Genomic DNA, 6,789 nt, shown 5'->3' with positions numbered 1-6,789 from the left:
GTACATATTACATCTTTTTCAGCGTATCAAACTTGGTGTTTTCTGAAATTTTTGTGCTTTTATCACAATTTGCACAATTCTTCTTCATATCTCCCTCACTAGAACCTATTCTGGACAACCGCAGTTTCCGGATTGCTGTAGTCTCGACTCATCACTGTGACGTCACAAACTGGCCTTGATTTTCGCAAGCACTACCTAATTTCAAACTCTGATTAAACACACTTTTGCTGGTCAAATTACGACAATTTTGGTGTCAAACGTATCGGAAAAGATAGGAAAATATAACTCTTAAAAAAAAGCAGGACATAAAATTTCGCTGCATAGACACTTAAAGTACCCCAGCGTAGTTTCATTCGAGTGTCTGAAGCACGAGCTTTAAATTTAAGATTCACTTACACCTCTCATTCCAAAAACTTGTTACAAACAATATAAACAGCGTCTGGGACAACAATACAGACAGCGTTTGGGACAACGGACAAAGTATAAATAAAAATCCACTATTACTTAAAAAAATTAGCATTTTGAAATTCGTTAATACAATGAATGCAACAAAATTTATAAATTTACACTTATTATATTTTACAAAAATATAATTGCAAAAAAAATTAAAATGCATAGTAATGATTAAAAATGAAATTGAAGAAAGGAAGTCAGTTTTACCGAGTTTTACTATATGACGTCACTAGATGGGTCATTATACTTTCTAAAATCCTTTTACTCTGATGAAGCCCTGTATGCCGGGGCGAAATATAAGTATATTCTTTAAATTCAATTTATTTTGAAAATTTTATCTCGTGACATTGGATTCACATCGTCGTACTGCTTTGTTCCTGTATATCTTTCATAACAACACTCATTGCAAGATTCACAGAATCCGGACAGCCTATCCTGCGGTTCTTCCTTCTTACAAAAACCTTCCAGCAAACTTGTACGGTAATTTTACCATCATTATTTTTGATGACACAAAATTAATCTCATACCTCAGCCAAAAAGTGAGCGGGCTAGAATTTATTAACCACTATCGCTCGAGAAAACAACAATCATTTCTGTGTGAGTAAAACTTCATTAGAAACTGAAATCGAGGGAGTGTCTACCTTCAATTCATGGCTACCAATTTTCCCTCTCTAGGTCAACAAAAATTGGTATGATGTCGGAACAGAGTCTACTTTTGCCATCAACATTGAAATGCAATCGTTTGTTAGCAAAATTTTAGGAAAAGGGAACTTTTGCAGAACTTTGTTTACGCACAAAAATGCATGATTAAAATCAGCTTAAGGATAACCAATAAACGACAAAAAACATCGCCAAAGCAATCATGCTCAAATAATTGAATAAGTGCGAGTTGCAAAACACCTCAAAGAGGGAGCAATTGCCTGCACTTCTACGAACCTATTTGCAAGCCTTTCGAACAACCCCTCTATCAGCCCCTCCCCTAGCTTCGTGTTGCTACTTGGACATCTGCTAAAGAACGAAGGCTAATCACAGAACACTCAAAGGGGCCTGCGGGTACGGTGGTAGGGCTTCTGGCCGCCTTCATTTTGGTAGCTCAGCGGTTATCTCAAAATGATGTTATTGTCCATGAAATCAATGTTGAATGTTGACGATAAATTGGACACGATGACATCACAAAACGTTATACTTAAACACGATTTCACCTCATGATGTAATTGCCTGCATGCGCGGAACTTAAAATAGATACAACAGACTGAGTTCATTGGATGACGTTATAATGGAACCTAAAGCATTTTTTCACCGCACCATGTTAGTTGAATCTATCGTTTGCAAAGGCATAACTTTGAATAAAAAAAGTAGAGTAACTCGGTCTTTTCAAAATATTTGCCGTACTGCCGTGAGTCCTCTAGTGGTCCCATCCACATTCAAGCCCCTTGAATAAGTCCACTTTCTGGAAGTGAAAATGCTCACAAAGCCCCACCTTCGAATGAGCCCCACTCTGGGTAAGTTTTGCTTTTTATGAGCGCCTAGCGGGTTTAATCGAGATACAAAAAACGATAATGCATTGAAAAAAAGACTCTATATTTTCTGAGCTTATAAAGCTTGGAGCAAAATACCCAAAGAATTAAGGGAAATCCCCTCACTCTAGCATTTCAAACGGAAATTAAAAACACACTTGAATAGCTCATTAAACCCCAAATTAAACACAGTTCCCATGAAGATCAGAAGTTTGCTTGATTTCAAGCATAGTCTAAACCAAATTTTTAAATTTTTGTTTTGCATTATTAGCTCTTTATTCATAACTTGTACTTTAATTTCTCATAGGATATCGTGTAGAGATACGAATTTAATAATAAAATAATTCTGTTGTGAATGAAAGAACTAAAATAAACGAAACATTGACAGAGAGACAGCAAAAGCAACAAAAACATTGCTATTTTGGCTTCGAATTGCAATCCTCTTTGATAAACAAAACGAGAATATCCTCTCTGATTAACAAAATAAATTGCGTCAAAATGCCACACCCCTACATTGAAATATCTTAGGCCACGCCCTATTTTGTCGTCAAATTGGTGACTGGCGCCCCCTAAGTGAAAGGGCTTAACGACGGCCCTAAAAACACCTGCTTTTGCTTTATCATAATCTTTGTCAGATTTCCACCAAAAACAGTTTTTATATTCTTTACCAGATCAATCAAACTTCAGCTTTCCCAAATGTGTTTATTGAGGCGGCACTTTCAGTTTTGAGTGCGGGAGTGACGTCTCATCAGGGCATGTCCACCCCAGTTTTCCTTAGAGGTCGATTTTCTAATTTCTCAAAATCCGTTGAAAAACTTTGTAGGGGGTTTCATTCCAGCCCCAATTACAAAAAATACTGCTTGAGAAATTACTTTCCAAAAAAATTAAAAATAGATCAAAACTATTAAAAATGGCGCTCCCCACGTTTTCCGAGAGTCTGAAGGGCGTGTTCGAGAGCTATTTCCATTCCATATTTTTTTGGGCTGGCGACGATATTGAAGTGAAGAGTAGCAAAGTAATATTCAGAAGTTTTTGCACAACCCTTGTGTTAAGGTGCCTAGCTTAAGGCGGCTATAAAAAAGTCTGATAATAGAAAGGTTCTCTAATAAAATAACGACGAGCAAAGATTTTTTATCTTAAGCTGAAACCCACTCTGGAAAACGATCCGCGGATCGGATCAGATCGTGTTGTTCTCATCAGTCCCGTTCGATCCGCGGATCGTTTCAGATTGGAATTCATGACGCAAGTGCTCTATTGTTCAAAAAGTTCTATTTCGATTTTGATCAAGAGAAATCTACTGTACAGGAACGGTACAAAAGAAAGTTGAAATGATGTCAACTTTTTTTCGGATCCGTTTCGATCCGTCGCGGATCGGTCATGTGGCCATTTGTGCAACCAAAGCGCGTGCGCAACACAAAATCTGATCCGATCCGCGGATCATTTTCCGGAGTGGGTTTTCGGCTTTATGTTGTTTTTCGTATGGTATATTATGTTATCGTTTTTTGTATTATTTACTGCCTTCAAAAGAAGTCAAATGAATGAAAAGATCCATTAAAGAATACAAACCACACTACTTAAACGTTTTTTAATAGACCACATGGCTCCAGTTTCAGTCTGGCTTTTCTTGTTAGAATTATGAAGCGTACGCCGAAATTATATCATTGCTTAAATTAGATTTGTGAGTAACCACGTGAAAATATCTTAACACAGTGAGCATTGTACTTAGGACTCGTCATGGAGGTTTCATGAGGGTAGACGAGAGAGTCATAGTTTAGGAAAGTCGAAGTGTTTTAATAATATTTATTTTTTTATAATATTTATACAGGTTAAAGGTTCATACATATATGTTTTTCAACCTGACCTGTTTAAAAGATTAAAATAAGCGCTAATAAATATGTTATAATACTAATAACAAAAGAAATTTACCTTTGAAGGTTTTCAGGGAGGGGGCCAATTTGGTAGTATTTCTAGACTGTTCCACAGTTTTGGACCGCGATAAGAAAAAGCCTTTTGGCCATTTATCGTTTTTAGCAGCGGTATCTTAAGATCAGTTTCTTATGAACGCAGAAACCGCTCTCTATAATTTTCTCAAGTAGTCTGGTGCAGCTAGTGACAATTCTGGCAGCTCTATTTTCGATTTTTTGCAACACGTCAAGCTTTGATTCATAACAGCAACCCATAACGGAACAACAGTAGCTCAAATGGGGCTCAACAGTTCCTCTATACATTTTGTTGAGTATGTCAGATGAAATATATTTCTTAGAATACTTAATAAGTCCAAGGGCTCGATTAGCCTTGGTCTTGATAGTATCGATATGCTTGTCACAGTTGAGCTTACTGTCTATCTGAACACCTAAGTATCTTGTGTTGGTGATCATTTCAATGTTCTGATCACCTATTGAAAAAGAAAAAGATGGTGGAGCATCAGGCTGGCTTTCGATCTTACGGATGTTTGGACCAGAGCCTTTAACAAGTGACTGCATTTTCACTACGTTCAGGGAAAGTTTATTTGCATGCAGCCAATCTTGTAGTTTCAAAAGATCTAAGTTTAGGTCATTTTGAAGGTCACCAATACTTTTTGAAGAGAGGGAAATGGCCGTGTCATCAGCATACATGCTGACATGAGATTTTTGGAAGGAAAAAGGCTGTAACCGTACTCTCTAAGCATTATATATAAGAAGTTGTTTTGTTGTGTTATTAAAATATCGTCAAAATTCAATTATTGCCCTCTTTATCGTGAAATCCTGAAATCGTGGCAGGTTACAACATTTCTATTTTTTTTTCGCATAATTTCAGCTTCATGGGTTGTTCGTTTTGTTTCTTGTTTGAAACTGATAACGATGTAGTTGAACTGATTTTATTATATCATGTCTGTTTAATTGTGTATGGTCTATTGTTTTTTTAAATTTTTAATTTTTGCAAGTATTTCATTTCTTGAGATTTGTTGAATCTCAGCCTGTAACGGAAATAGGACATTAAAAATCTTGATTTTTCAAGAAAGATAATGCAATAAAGAAATTGAAAAATAATTTTACTATAATTGATTGTCTCATGATAATGGAGCGTAAACTTGACATATTGCTGGTTTGAGAAGGTTTAGGGAGCCATTGCCCCCAGTCCCCGCACTGATAGTAGCCCAAAGAGGTCCGCACCTACCAAAAAGAAATAAATCATTAAGGGTCACGCAGATGTTTTTGGTTCAGGCTCCGCAATCCCTAAAATCGCTGTTGGTGGTGCTCAATTATTAGATAAAGAAGTTATTGAGAGGGGACATTTTTTCAAATTTTAGTTGAAAAAGGAGGCGCTTATTAGAGACTCGGCTTTTATTTTAAAAAAATGGTACTTAAATCTGTGATATAAATGAAGAAACCCACTCAAAGCCCATAATGGGCATCCAACGCAAAACGGTCACAATGCGGCTCATTTCAGCGAATACATTCTCATTCTCTTAAATGACAAAGCATTTGTGGCACTATGTTAATGTTTTTAATTTGTTACATGATATCACCCGAACCTTGTTCACATGTGGGATGTAACTAAAGAAATTTGAGATCCTCCATCCAGCCCTCAAAATGGTAAAGCTTTTGAAAAGCCTTTTCAATGGAATTAAATTTGCTGGGAATTCCTTTACAAATAATGCAGATGCATTTTTTAACAATGTAATCATAAGAACGTAAGATAACATGTACAGACCCGCAATTAAAAAAATTACCTTTACTCCTAATCAGGGCTCCGTGAATTTGTTGGGATTAAACTCATTTTAAGCCAGCGATATTACCATGAAAGTGTATTAAAGGGTCGCTTTGCTTGCTAAAAATGGTCCTGGCACAAACGCACTTCATCTTAGAATGATCGGTAGGCCTAGGTGTTGGGAACATTGTTGCTCAATTACGTCGTACCAGAAGCAGTGCCAATGGGGTTATTACCCCCCCAACTGTCAACAAAAGTGGTCCGAATAACGTTTTTAAAAATGGATATAAAGGGTGCAGCACTGCAAAAGGAAGCTTTTTGACTAGAAGAAAGGCCAGGGTATCGTGAATTTTGAAAATACTATGCGCCTAATTAAACCTCCATTCCCAATCTGTTCATCTGTTAATGACCCAATTTCTTTCAATGGTTTTGAAAAGTTTACTAAAACCTTTTTAAATCAATATAGAAACTGTCAGAGTTGAATATGAAACCGGTTTTGAGGGTGTACAGTCAGATGAAATTGCGCAAAAGCCGATTCTAGTATAAAGCCTCAGTAAATTTTTCCTTGATGAATAATAGCGTTACTACCAATGGAAGTTAAAGTTCAACAGAACTTACAAAACCATTTGGTTTCTAGAAACACATTTTGTCACTTGATACTTGAAAGATGATGAAAAGTTTTATACATACCTAACCTAGCCCAGCCCACTCAAAACTTCTAAATGACTTCAAGAAAACTGGATCACGCAGCAATTCATTTTAACGTTGAAGATTTACTTTCTTTAATCTTTAAGGCTCTTTGAATATTTAAAGGCCATTTATATGTGACGCGCCTGGTAACCAGGCTGCAAGGATATAGCTAAGAGGGGACAGGATTTTTGCCATCCAGGAGTCTTTTGTGGACGAAATTTCAAACTTGGCCGTTTATTTTTCAAACTTGTCGTTTTATTGGATCCGGACAGCTAATGCCCCGGCTTTAAATATGAGTGAAAACTGTTTTTTTGTCGAATCATGCACCCTTCTAGTAGCTCAAGAGGCCCACTCACTTTGAAGAACTATTACAATTTCGCTGTTGGTTTGAAAATATTTTTGTCCACAGTTTTACAAGGCATGGATGCAAATAGGCAGA

This window comes from Rhopilema esculentum, chromosome 8 (genome assembly GCF_057945365.1).
Source record: "Rhopilema esculentum isolate cy_ngs chromosome 8, ASM5794536v1, whole genome shotgun sequence".
Lineage (NCBI taxonomy): Eukaryota > Metazoa > Cnidaria > Scyphozoa > Rhizostomeae > Rhizostomatidae > Rhopilema > Rhopilema esculentum.
Note: the sequence above shows the minus strand (reverse complement) of the source record.